At 44.3% G+C, this 13,081-nt stretch overlaps 1 protein-coding gene across 5 annotated transcripts in view; it reads right to left on the reverse strand.

Annotated features, from left to right (window-relative positions):
- CDKL5 (cyclin dependent kinase like 5) overlaps positions 1-13,081 on the reverse strand; it is a 494,542-nt gene that overhangs the window by 430,597 nt on the left and 50,864 nt on the right. The window lies entirely within an intron of this gene.

The raw sequence follows: 13,081 nt of genomic DNA on the forward strand, positions 1-13,081 counted from the left end.
TTTATATTCTCTAACACAGAAGTCTGGGTTGAGGGGAAATACCTATAGAACAACATTTAGCCTAAAATGGCACTAGAGGCCTCTTTACAAGTGCTATGTTATAAAACTTTTATTAAGAATACTGTAAAAAAAATGTAAGCATAAAAAGCTCAGTCTTACAGACTAAAGTGCAAAGTGTTGACTTCAGATGTCGGCTGTGTGTGTGCTCAAGTGATGTGAAGAAAGCTCTTTTCATTAGGGCAAAACATGTTGGGTTCAGGGTCTCATTTACACAGTAAATATGTTAGTGATGCTTGCACATATATAGTCCCGATAGATAATATTATGTTGGTGGGTTAAAAATGTTCTGAACATCAAAATATTACATATAGAACTAGTTTTTTGTGTGTGTGTGTGTGGGGGGGGGGGGTTGTTTTTTTTCTTCATGAAATACATAGTGATGTTGAGTGCACAACAGGAATGAAGCAGATGGGTACAATCACTTTGTGACCCTACATCTCTGCACGAACGAGAGCTATGCAGGGTCTTGTTTTATATCACCAAAAACCTGGTTCGGGGATTTGCAACTGGGTATTTTAGCATTCAACAGAAATACTTTTACATAATTGTAAAGACATAACTAAATGTGTCAGTGCAAACAGCACCTATGTACTGAGATGTCAAAAGCTATAGAATTTCCAGAAGGAACCTCAAAAAGTCACCAAACTTGAGTGTACTTCTGTTGTCTAATTTGGCCTCCTTGAGTTTTGTAGTGCTACACCAACACTAATTGTGGGTATCTCAGTTAACCACCTGTGCCTCAGAAATCCTTAAAGAGAACCCGAGGTGGGTTTTAAAGGGAACCAGAGACGCCGGACATAGAAAAAGGAAAAAGATGTCATACATACCTGGGGCTTCTTCCAGTCCCATAAGCCAGGATCGCTCCCACGCCACCATCCTACGCTTCCTGGATCCGCCCGTACCGGGTCCCATCACTTCCGGCGGACGCGGCCAATTGTCCGCATCACAGGGGCTCCCAGCATACCCTTACGCGTGCGGCTGCGCAGTATGCTGGGAGCCCGTGATGTGGACAATTGGCCGCGTGCTGACGCCGGCTGGCCGAAACTACGGAACCCGGGACCGGCTGATACAGAAAGCGGAGGACGGCAGCGTGGGAGCGATCCGTGCGTATGGGGCTGGAGGAAGCCCCAGGTATGTATAAAATCTTTTTTCTGGCGTCTCTGGTTCCCTTTAAGAATCCTATTAGCACACAGAGGCTGGTTCTGCATATAATCACCAGCCTCTGTGTTACTATAATGTTCACCCCCACCCCCCAAGGCCCCCTCTGCGCTCTGCTGTCCAGCCCAAAAGAAACAGCCGTGCTAGGGACACGCAGCGTGTCACTAGCAGGCTGTTTACATGCAGACTGTTACTCTTTGCCGCTCCCCCGCCTCCTCTATATCGCTGCTTCCCGCCTGCGTCCCTTCCCTCCAATCAGCTTACAAAAGCGCGGAGGGAAGGGACGCAGGCGGGGATCGGCGCTATAGAGGAGGCGGGGGAGCGGAGGAGAGTGACAGTCTGCAAGTGAGCAGCCTGCTAGCGACACGTAGCGTGTCGCTAGCAGGCTGTTTACATGCAGACTGTCACAGCGGTTTCTTTGGGGGGGGGCAGCAGACCGCGGGGGGGGGGCCTGAGGGGTTGTTGATTATATGCAGAACCGGCCTCTGTGCGCTAATAGGACTCTTATTTGGTACGTTGCCGCACAATGGAAGTTGCAGGGCATGCTGGGTTGTCCTTTTTTGCTTCTGTACATTAGTTAAGTCTGAGGTGAAATAAAGAAGCAAAAAAAAAAAATACAAAAAAAATACAAAAAAAAACACAACCCAGCAGCTTCCTTTTTGCGGCAACGTACCAAATAAGAGTCAGGTAAACTGGGGAATGATCATTTATAAACAAGAAAAGTAATAGAGATTTTAACTTTTGGATTGCCTGGTTAGCATCCATATTACTTGTTTACCAGATAAAAATAAAGAATTGATTTTTGATTTTACGCCTGACAGGTACACTTTAAACAATACCAATTGCCTGACAGTCCTGGTGCTCCTCTGATTCTAATACTTTTAGCCATAGACCCCGAACCAGCAGCAGATCAGGTGTTTGAAATTGTCAGATCTGACAAGATTAGTTTGTTTCTAGTGTTATTCAGACAATACTGCAGCCAAATAGATCAGCAGGGCTGCCGGGCAACTGGTATTGTTTAAAAATATATAAATATGTCAGCCTCCATATCCCTTGTTACAGTTGTCCTTTACAGTAAAAATGGTAGTGGTGTATTTTGTAATTTTTTGACAAAAAAATCTCCACACTTTTATAAATGTGAGAAATATCAAATTATGGGCTTTTAATGTCCATATAAATTGTATATTTTATCCTGGAAAGGTTTGGTACTAGGGCCTACAAATACTGAGTACACACTGATATATTTGTTTGGCCTTTTCCATACAAAAACTCTCTATATCACACTGAAAGAGAAGCTGAAAACAAGACAGACAAAACAATGCATAATGTAATTTCCTAAAGTTATATGCCTTGGTACATCAGCTTTCTGTATTTTCAGCAAAAGAAACCTGTCACAGTCTACATTTTAGAAATAAAAAAAAATGTATTTAAAGGTCAGAACAGACTGAAAACTGGCAGTTTGAAAATGAAGAAAGATCGTGACTTTTGCTTAATGCCATACACGATCACCAAAACTGCATGGTTCATTAACAAAGAAAAACAGGCCTTGCCCACAACAGCCAATCAAATCCTGGTTTCTTTAATGTTCTTGTCATAAACAAAGTAAGATGGCAGGCAATGTATATTTTCTTGTCATTTATTCCACTTTTACAAAATAGCCCAGAAAGAATTTCAATGCTTTTTCTAACTTAAATGCCATCTAGATCAAGTAAAATATTCAGCAATTGTTTGCTACAATCAAATGCTCCCTATTGTACAATTCATAATAACTGTCATCAAAAAGTACATGCACAAACTCACAAACTGACATTTTGGAAAATCCAATGTTTGCGTAATCTCTCATTGCAAGGCAAAAAAAGAAAAAAAAAAACACACACACTAACTTCAGTAGACAGTAAGCAAAATTAGATCACTCTAAATACCTTATCCTCAATTACCCCGTTTACCACAAGTTTACTTTTCACCTTGTTTTTAGTATCATTTTTTTTGGGCCGTACACATGCCTGACTAAGGCAGGCAATAACGACTGCCTCATGTGTGTATAGCGGCTGGCGCCCCCCACCTTGCAAGAGACCCCGCCAAGCAGATTAACTCACCCTTGTGATGGCTTATCACATGGTTTGCTCTGCTCCCCCGCATGATGCCATGCATGCTCCACTCCGTCATCTCTCCACCTCCCCCCCCCCCATATAGCAACAGAACATGTCCTCAGCAACATAACTGACACGCATCTGTACAGGCTGGCCAGTGATGTCGCCCTAGGGGATTGCATCCCGATTCCCAACGGGCGACATATGTAAAGAGGTGTGTATGCACCTTATGTTACTAGACATAGAGAATGTGTAATGTAGATTAAAGAGACTCTGTAACAAAAAATCTGTCTTAGCTTTTTCCATTTACTTCTATCAGAAATCTAGAAGCAAAACGATCGAACGGGAGATCGGACATGTCAGAAATTATCTATCGAACCATCATTCTGTGGCAGGAACGAATCGTGTATTCTGAGCATGAGAGGAGATGTAATTAACATGTATAAATATGTCAGAGGGCAATTTAAAAGCTTGGTGGATTAGCCTTTTGTCCCTAGGCTTTTTTTTATTTTGGAAAGGGATATTTACAGTAAGAGTGATTAAAATGTAGAATGCATTAACACAGGAAGTAGTTATGGCATTGAAAGGCATCCATGGCTATAATTACTAGGTAATGCCCAGTGGTGTTGATCCAGGGAATTTATCCGATTGCATTCTGGAATCTGAAAGAATTTTTTCCCTTCTGGGGCTAATTGGACCATGCCTTGTAAGGGTTTTTCGCCTTTTTCTAGATCAGCAGGGATATGTGAGGGAGCAGGCTGGTGTTGTACTTTATTTTCTGGTTAAACTCTACGACTGTAGATCTTTTTTCAACCCAAATAACTATGTAAATATGTAACTATGTCTAAGGGCTTGTTCACACTACAAGAGCCTTTCTAAACACTTTGTGATTTTAACCACTTAAGTCTACAGTGGTGTGAAAAACTATTTGCCCCCTTCCTGATTTCTTATTCTTTTGCATGTTTGTCACACTTAAATGTTTCTGCTCATCAAAAACCGTTAACTATTAGTCAAAGATAACATAATTGAACACAAAATGCAGTTTTAAATGATGGTTTTTATTATTTAGTGAGAAAAAAAACCTCAAAACCTACATGGCCCTGTGTGAAACAGGAAATGCCCCCTGAACCTAATAACTGGTTGGGCCACCCTTAGCAGCAATAACTGCAATCAAGCATTTGCGATAACTTGCAACAAGTCTTTTACAGCGCTCTGGAGGAATTTTGGCCCACTAGAGTTTTCTAGCATGAACCGCCTTTTAAAGGTCATGCCACAACATCTCAATAGTATTCTTGTCAGGACTTTGACTAGGCCACTCCAAAGTCTTCATTTTGTTTTTCTTCAGCCATTCAGAGGTGGATTTGCTGGTGTGTTTTGGGTCATTGTCCTGCTGCAGCACCCAAGATCGCTTCAGCTTGAGTTGACGAACAGATGGCCGGACACTCTCCTTCAGGAATTTTGGTAGACAGTAGAATTAATGGTTCCATCTATCACAGCAAGCCTTCCAGGTCCTGAAGCAGCAAAACAACTCCAGACCATCACACTACCACCACCATATTTTACTGTTGGTATGATGTTCTGTTGCTGAAATGCTGTGTTACTTCTACGCCAGATGTAACGGGACACGCACCTTCCAAAAAGTTCAACTTTTGTCTTGTCGGTCCACAAGGTAATTTCCCAAAAGTCTTGGCAATCATTGAGATGTTTTTTAGCAAAATTGAGACGAGCCTTAAATTGATACTTAAGTCAAAGCTAAAAAATGAGATTTACTCACCTGGGGCTTCCTCAGCCCCCAGCAGCCGATCGGTGCCCTCGCAGCTCTGCTCCGATGTCCCAGGACCCGCCGGCGAGCACTTCCGGTTTGGCCGTCACCGACCGACAGGCATGGGAACGCGAGTGATTGTTCGCGTTCCCAGCCTGTATATCGCCCCCTATGCTGCTATTGCGGCCTCCTGGTGACGGCCAAACCAGAAGTGCTCGCCGGCAGGTCCTGGGACATCGGAGCGGAGCTGCGAGGGCACCGATCGGCTGCTGGGGGCTGAGGGCAGCCCCAGGTGAGTAAATCTAATTTTTTAGCTTTGACTTAAGTTTTCCTTTAATGTTCTTTTTGCTTAAAAGTGGTTTGTGCCTTGGATATCTGCCATGCAGGCCGTTTTTGCCCAGTCTCTTTCTTATGGTGGAGTCGTGAACACTGACTTTCATTGAGGCAAGTGAGGCCTGCAGTTCTTTAGATGTTGTCCTGGGGTCTTTTGTGGCCTCTCGGGTGAATTTTGTCTGCCCTCTTGGGGTAATTTTGGTCGGCCGGCCACTCCTGGGAAGGTTCATCACTGTTCCATGTTTTTGCCATTTGTGGATAATGGCTCTCACTGTGGTTCGCTGGAGTCCCAAAGCTTTAGAAATGGCTTTATAACCTTTACCAGACTGATAGATCTCAATTACAGTACTTTTGTTCTCATTTGTTCCTGAATTTCTTTGGATCTTGGCATGATGTCTAGCTTTTGAGGTGCTTTTGGTCTACTTCTCTGTGTCAGATAGCTCCTATTTAAGTGATTTCTTTTTTTACCATGTATCCTTTTACCCCAGCTTCGGACGCAAAGCCGCATAGCAGATACTGCTGAGCATGCATAGCATGCCTAGCTCTGCCCGACCCCCCTCTCCCCCCCAGGTCCAGGTGCCGATATATGCTCACTCCAAACAGCTGACCGCTCTGACACGGAGAGAGAGCGGGAGCACTTCCAGCGCAGCCACCGCAGAGCAGCCGCCGCCGAGTCACATGTGAGAGATGCACGTGCATCTCTCACATGTGACTCGGCGGCGGCTGCTCTGCGGTGGCTGCGCTGGAAGTGCTCCCGCTCTCTCTCAGTGTCAGAGCGGTCAGCTGTTTGGAGTGAGCATATATCGGCACCTGGACCTGGGGGGGAGAGGGGGGGTCGGGCAGAGCTAGGCATGTTATGCATGCTCAGCAGTATCTGCTATGCGGCTTTGCGTCCGGAGCTGGGGTAAAAGGATACATAGTAAAAAAAATTATATTGATTTTTAACTTCTACAATGCCTTTTTGGCTCATTTAAAGGACTTACGAGGCCAAGTCCATCCAAAAAAATAAAAAAAAGTTAGCTACCTTGCTCAGCTTGTAAGGCACGGAGGACGCCGTCCGCGCCCTCCGTGCTGTTCCGCCTGGTCCCCGCCGCTGCACAGCCCCCCGAACGGTCCCCGACCGCGCGGCCCGGGTCGGGCTCCCCAGCCTGTACCAAGATGGCCGGTGGAGCTGGCCGCGGCTGCGCAGTCCGCATAGCCGCGAGTGCGGCTGCGCAGCTCTAAGGCCAACCCCCCGATCCACGCTACTGTTGCGTGGATCGGGGGGTTGGCCTTAGAGCTGCGCAGCCGCACTGGCGGCTATGCGGACTGCGCAGCCGCGGCCAGCTCCGCCGGCCATCTTGGTAAGGGCAGGGGAGCCCGACCCGGGCCGCGCGGTCGGGGACCATTCGGGGGGCTGTGCAGCGGCGGGGACCAGGCGGAACGGCACGGAGGGCGCGGACGGCGTCCTCCGTGCCTTACAGGCTGAGCAAGGTAGCTAACTTTTTTTTATTTTTTTTGATGGACTTGGCCTCATAAGTCCTTTAAATAGTAAATAAAAGATTGCAAGAGAGATTTCATTTTTAGTTTTGGGGCTAACAGTTACTCTTTAAAAGCTCTTGGCTAATGTTATCCTATGTGTGTGTTCTCAGTGGAGCGATGTGATTTTGTACAAATCCGCATAGCATTGCATTAGCAAGAGCTTTTCAAAATCACTAGTACTTAAAAAACTCTTGCAGTGTGAACCAGCCCTTAAGGTGGGCATAGACGGGTCGACCGGCGGCTCGATTAGCCGCCGGATCGACCCCAGCCGCGTCCCCGCTCGTCAGCGCGTGCTGATCGATTGCTGCTCGTCCCCACCGGCGGTCCTTATCAGCCGCTCGATTCCCTGCCATTGTCCGGGTGCGGGTGCGGGTCGAGCGGCATGATCGGGCCAGCTGAATATTATCAGCTGGCCGGATCAGCTGATCGATACACGGTACAGAAACGTACCATGTATCCCCAGCATAAGGCCTTGTTCACATTAGGGCTAGTTCACACTAAGCACTTGGATCGGCGATTGCCCCCGATCGCATCCGGCTCCTCGATTGCGTCTTGCGGGCAAAATCTCGCAATTCAGCGCGTTTTCACTTGTGATTCCCATTCAATAGTACGAGAATCACAGCGCAATCACCCCTGAAACGCTGCATGCAGCACTTTTGCGATTGATTGAAATTGCAAACGCTGCAGTGTGAATGTATCCATAGGGATACATTAGTAGCAGTGCTTTGCTGATCACCAGTGATCAGCAAAGTGCTGAAAAAACATCCAGTGTGAACCAGCCCTTATAAATTGCCAGCGCTATCGCAAGCTATCACTTTTACAAGCGCTTTCAGAGTGATTTCGGCTTAGAAAAGCACTTTCCTAAGCGCTTTTGTGGAGCGATTGATTTTTCACATCTTGACGTCAGTCAGAAAGTGAACTCTTTAACCCAGAAATAAATGCAACGTATTTTTTCATCAAAGTGCTCAGGAAATCACAATACAAAGCGCTTTTTCAAGTGCTTTGTGATTTCCCTATACCTGCCATTTAGCCAAAACACTCAGAAAATGGTACAGATAGCATATTTGTGATTTTTAAAAAACCACAAAGCTCAAATGTGAACACGGTCATAGGAAATCATTACACAAGCGCTTTTAGAGCAATTTGCAAAATCGCCAGCACAAAAAAATAAAAATCGGCAAATAGTGTGAACAAGCCCAGAGGCCTGTTTTACAGTTAGAAATGCATTTCTCTTGTTTCCCACTACCGCAATTTTCATGCACTCAGACGTGTATGCCTAGATCGTAGAGTGTGTGATTGTAATTTGTGACGGAAAGATGGGTGGGCTAAATACTGAGGAACAGAGTGGATCAGTCGGCACTTGCTGTGAACTGTTGTTTTATTCCAAAGGGTGGTAACACATCACATCATAGATAGTGTAATAAACGTAAACATTCCACAGCCTCCGTAGAAGCACATGCTTAGCGCGAAACGGCCGTAAGGCTCCTCTGTGCCCAGCACCCACCACCACCGCACAGCCTTCCTTTATGGTATGTTTACTTTTGTTACGCTATCTATGATGTGATGTGTTACCACCCTTTGGAATAAAACGACAGTTCACAGCAAGTGCCGACTGATCCACTCTGTTCCTCAATATGCATCCTTTGTGTACATCCAAGTCTGAGCACGCTGTCTGCACCAAAGGGTAAGAAGGCCTGCTTCCTGCCATCCCCCTCTTGTACGCAGAGAGAGCTGTAGTGCCGACTCGTTCCTTTGTTTCCTCACCTGAGCCCTTTCCAGGGGTAAATACTGAATTGCAAGATAGAAAAAAAAATACATAGCACCACAATGGCTATGCATTTTTTCTGCACTCCTATACTTTGTATAGGAGCTCAGGCACAGGAAAAATGCAGCAGGGCGGATGTTTGCAACCAGAAAAAAATTGCATTGCAAATGCAGCACACTATTGGAAACGTTTCATTAGCTTTGAAAGTACCTAGAGTTTTGTGGTCTGCAAGTGTTCAGAGTGAGTCACAAAATGCTGCTACGGAAAAAGGGTAATTATTGAAAGAGCAAGGAAGATCCAGAGGTTGGGAAGCGCTACAAAGAAATTTTGAAATCATATACGAGAACAGATTATGAATGAGGAGAATATTAGAAGAACATTCTAAATCAGGGATGTCAAACTTAGATACAAAGTGGATCGAAATTGAACACTGGGGCCAACTCAAAACCAACCTCAAGTTCTAGTGGCCACCTCCTTCCCCACTATTTAGTTTCCTGGTATCTAGTGACCCTCCTCCATCCCCTATACAGTTCTCTGGTGTCTAATGCCTCTTCCCTCCCATATACAGTTCCCTTGTGTCTAGTGGTCCTCCCTCTCTATACAATTCCCTGGTGTTTAGTGGTTCTTCTTCCCCTATACAGTTCCCTGGTGTCTAGTGGCCCCATTCCACCCCTAAACAGTTCTCTGGTGTCTAGTGACCCCCTTCCCTCCCCTATACAGTTCCCTGGTGTTTAAGGGCTTTACCTCCAAAATAGCTTCTCCGGTGGTCTAGTGTGGGCCAAACATAATTCAAAGTAGGGAAACCACTTGTGGGCCAGATTCGATGGCTCTGTAAGACAGATTGGCCCACGGGCCAGAGTTTGACATATATGCGCTAAACCTAAAATATCAACGGTGTAACACAAGAACTGTAGGAAAGACCACTGAGAAGTCAGTATGATTTTTATATATCTGGACATCATCTGGGCTTTGTTTATGGAGTAGAGACAGCACCCTTTGTACCATCACATGTTTCCACCAAAGATATTTTAGGAAACACAAGTCCTGAGACATTGAAAGCGCCACTGAAGACATCGCCCTTTGTTTTAATCATTCTAAGTCATGTCGCAGGAAATCCTCGTATTTAACATTTTCCTCCTACGCTGACAAGTAAATTGTTAGAAGTCTACTATTGTTGTAATGACTGCTGTGATTTAACCCATTCAAGCAAAATCAAATTCAAAAGCATCATAAGTAATGTAACAAAAAATAAAGTGACCTTTGCAATAAAAATGTAACATGAGGACTCACAGAGTGCACTGCCAAGTGATGTGTATCTAGCCGATAACAAAGCAGACATGCTGCCAAGCATTCACACCAATGCAGTATGATATGCAAAAAGAAGTTCTAGCAGTAGTGTTTTCATTCATTGGCATGCACCAGTTTATTCAGTTAGATTGGATGGGGCCAGCAGTGCATCACCTAGTAAGATGAATGGAAAGCGGTTACCCAGGCAACATACTATAGAAGTATGAAAAGGCTGTAACTGATTTTCAAGGGCAGGTCCAGACCTTGAGGAAACTTCTGATCTGCATGATTGTTCAGAGTAAATTGATAAAAAGTATTACAATCAGAGTATCAGCAGGACAGCGAGGCAATTGGTATTGTTTCAATGGAAATAAATATGGCGGCCTCCATATCTTTCTCATTTGAGGTGTGCTTTAATAACCAGTTGTCAAAAGTAAAAGGCAGGCTGGCGCTTCCGCAGGGGCAAATTGCCCAGAGCTGTTTCTTCTCTCCCCCCCCCCCCCTTTCCCCCTATTCCTCCATCTAAGTGTATAGTAGTCCCCGGGGTCTCCTGGTGAGTATTTCACAGCGAGTGATCTCACCTGTCTGACCAGTGCGCTCCTCCATAGTTCTTCATGCTCCCCATCTTCTCCCTTCCAGGCTGGATCTTCTAAGTGACCCGGGTGCATGTTACATGCTCTGTGCTCTGGGTTACTGAGAAGAGGTGAAGAAAGAAGATGGAAGCATGTAGACTGATTAAGGAGTCCACCTGCAAGACAGGTGAGACACTCAGCTGCTAAATACTCACCAGGAGACCCTGCGGATCACTATATACTTGGGGCGGAGGGGGGGGGGGGGAAGAGACCTGTAGGGGTTCACTATCCAGCTCTAGGGACCCAGTGGAACACCTGGGGAGGGAGAAGAGTCAGAAACAAAGTGTCCTAATGCCAGGTACGGGGGCAGGAGAGGTTTCTCATCTAATGGTTACCAAGGGCCCCATTGTGCCTAGAACCGAGCCTGGTAAAAAGGCAAAAAAGTAAATAATACTAACTCACCATAGCAATGTTTCTCAAAAAAGCTAGAACTATACATGCCGTCAAGAAATGCATTTTGAAAGGTAATTTTGTTAGATCTGAATCTAAAAAAAAATAAATAAAAACAAAAAAAAAGACTCAATAGGTAAGTGGAAATGGTCTCTGCAAAAACAATCTTTCTATCTTTTTATCTGCCAGGACCATATGACAAGAGCAAACAGGACATGCACAATGAACACTTCCTGCAGTCAGAAGATGGGACTAATTGTCCCTGATGCATAGAATAATCTCTGCTTTTAGTAACAGATTCCCCTGGAGTCGCTCTATAGGGCCCTATCTCTGCACCAACATCAGCTGCTCTGCAGAAACTCTAATCCTGAGCTCACGCACGACATAGGCAGTCTCTGAAGGGTCCAGCCACCCTGATGATCGGGACACAAAGTATGAAAGACAATATTAAATGCCAGAACAAACAGACAACCTAGGCAAGTTAGGACTGGTTCAGACAGTCATGTGAACCAGCCACCCAGCATCTCGCTCAAATGCTTTTCTACAAGCAAGGAAAGAAGCATTAAGCAACTTCTGGCAGCAGCCATCATTTTTTTTTTTGCATCACGTATTTTGCCCAACAGGAGGAGATGGAAGCACCTTGGTTGGAGACGCTGCGGGAAACAATACAATCGAATGAATGAATGATGGGAAATGATTTTGCTGGCGGTTGTCCATTCACTTTCACTTAAACAAGCGCCGTGACTGTCGTTTATATAAATTATTAGGGCAGTTCAGACAATTACAAATTCCTTTTAGAGACTTGTTTTTAGGTATTGCATAAATAATGTAGGGGAAAAAGTATTCATCTACACACAAAACATATACTATAATGTAATAAATATAAGTGAATCCCAGCATTTATCTTATTCTAAGTCAAAACATTTGCTCACCCCCAGTCTACACCATTAGGTGCAAATCACAGTGAGGGTTAGACTGCCAAAATGCAATTTAACTGTACTGCTTGTATAATTTTAGCAGTAAAACTAGCACTAGCAGTGAGGCATGCTATGCTAAAGCTAACCTGTCTCTATAAATATAAATATTACCCTTGCCAAGACTGCTTCAGGCAAAGTCATGAAAATGCCATTACGCAGATTTTTTTCCCCCCTTGCATCCGGTCACACATATGATGCTTAAAGGACACCAATGTGGTTTATAAGAAGATACAGAAACAAAACTTCAATCAACATTTATGTTTAAAGAGTGAACTTTTTTGTATCTTAGTGTATTTATAAATATCTACAGATAAAGATTAAGTTTGAATTTAGCAGCATTCACCATACAGTAATATAGCACTGCTAGCCGATGAAGTCATGGCTGCCATTTGGCTGTTCAGTTGGATATGTGAATACTTCACAGAAATGGTAGAAAACTGTTACAAATCCTTTGGAAGAAAAAAAAATATTGGAATGTACAGTCTATATTCCAGTTTTAGAGTTGTCCAGAAGTAAGAAACAATAAGCCATAAAAATCTAGATAATCTTAGAACAACTTAACTGGCAGTATTGCTCTGTACTTAAACGTAATCACATGAACTATGCACTGAGTATAAGGTGCCTTTTTAGAACAGAAGGTATTTGGGATAATTCAGCTTTAAGTGAATAACTGTGGTTTCCCATGATGCATCACTCCTTAGTATGCAAAAGATCTCTTTTTGCCCCTGAAGCCAGACTCACATCTTCTGGTGTATAGCAAGCCTATAGCTTATAAAGTTGACAGAGCCACATCAACCCAACATGCAAACAGCCTGTTTTCTGGTCCTCATCAGTGCATGGCAGGACCAGAAAGTCTTGTGCTACAGACTGTAGACTCTGCTGATATAAATGTCCCAGCATGCATCATGTTGGTTGCCATCTGGGTAAAACCACATGATCAGGAACCAAGCCTCTGAAATTTAGCTTTTTTTTTTTTTTTAAACCATAATGGGTGAAGAAAGAACAATTACTTCTACTGTATAGAATGGCACAAGGAAGTTAAAATCCTCATCCGCTTTAAAGAGATACCCGAGGTGTGTTTAAAGAATGTTATCTGCATACAGAGG

The sequence above is a fragment of the Hyperolius riggenbachi genome, chromosome 2, assembly GCF_040937935.1.
Source record: "Hyperolius riggenbachi isolate aHypRig1 chromosome 2, aHypRig1.pri, whole genome shotgun sequence".
NCBI classification, from domain to species: Eukaryota; Metazoa; Chordata; class Amphibia; order Anura; family Hyperoliidae; genus Hyperolius; species Hyperolius riggenbachi.